The 1,282-nt window shown below is 33.6% G+C and overlaps 1 long non-coding RNA gene across 1 annotated transcript; it reads left to right on the forward strand.

The window, feature by feature from the left end:
* Positions 1–6: 6 nt before the first annotated feature.
* Positions 7–770, forward strand: LOC109593251 (uncharacterized). Its single transcript, XR_002190836.1, has 2 exons — positions 7–161; positions 265–770. It is a non-coding gene; the product is annotated as an uncharacterized LOC109593251 (long non-coding RNA).
* Positions 771–1,282: the final 512 nt, after the last annotated feature.

The following is a 1,282-nucleotide window of genomic DNA, read 5'->3' on the forward strand; positions in this document are numbered from 1 at the left end:
CTATGTCGTATCTTAATTCTCTTGATGTTAGTGATTTGAATCGATCTGATTTTGTGTTGGAGCTGTTCATTAAAAGAATCATTAGTCCTGGTGATGTATCTAAAATTAAGGGAGATTCCAACTTCTTTGATGAGTACATCAGTTGATCAGTATCAATACAGGTATGCTATGCACATTGTATGATGATGACAATGATCACATTCACACACTTAATGTTTATTCCAGTAGAAGTCACAGTCATCACTATTCATTTTTTATTTTTAGGATTTTGAAACTAAGTCTAAATGATGGTTATTTAATACAGAGTACAATTATTATGTTTATGTTTCAATTTTTTTTAAATTAATAACTTTATGACTTTGCAAACTACATTGGAGTAACAATGTTAGATCTACTCATTATCAGTATTATAGGAGATAAATAGCAAGAATGTTAAGATTAATTATACTAAAGAATGATTATAGGCACATTTTGTTAGAAATAATAGTATTATAATGTACACTTGTCAATCTATCCTAATTATTATTGATATTGTATTTTTAGTTTGTGGTTATCTTATTCATACTTGTGGTTATAGGTGTTATATAAGTTGTGATGCATGCACAGTCTAACTAACTACTGTTACTTCTGTCTGTAACTGTCTGTTGTTATTGATTTGTTCTGTTTCAGTCGTTATATTGTTCTCTCTTTGATGCTCTCTTGGCTCTGGTGTATTCTCTTTCTCTCTCTCTTTGTTTTTCCTCTTGGTATTAACTTGAGTTTACATCATATTTATTGTCAACTACAGTCTGCGACTATCCCTGCCAATCCCAATATCTTAACACATTTTATTAAGACAAGTAGATCATATAATGATTGCAATTGTTCTTCAGTGATAAATAACTATATTTATTTCTAATTAGTCGACTACTATCAATTTAATACCACACCTATGCACCTGGCAACCCACCATCAGTACCTGGCCTGCTACAGCAGTGAAGCACGGCCATGTCTTCTCCAGAGTTAGTTGTCTTTCAGAAGTTTACTTCAAACATAGCTGATGCTGCAACGGGTTTACTTTCCCCATTTGCTTCAAATCTGTACTCGGAGGACATCATCGACTCGACAGTGCGTGACAATGTTACTAGTATGACGGGCCAGGGTCCTAGAGATAAAGCCGGTCTGCTTGTTAAAGGAATAGAAGATAAGTTGAAGGCTGCTAAGAACGACAAAGAAAGGAAGAAGCTTTTTGATGTGATCTTAAAAGTAATGGATCAGAATATACCATTGGATGCAGTTGCTG

This window comes from Amphimedon queenslandica, unplaced genomic scaffold, assembly GCF_000090795.2.
Source record: "Amphimedon queenslandica unplaced genomic scaffold, v1.1 AMPQUscaffold_2321_Cont25677, whole genome shotgun sequence".
Classification (NCBI taxonomy): Eukaryota; Metazoa; Porifera; class Demospongiae; order Haplosclerida; family Niphatidae; genus Amphimedon; species Amphimedon queenslandica.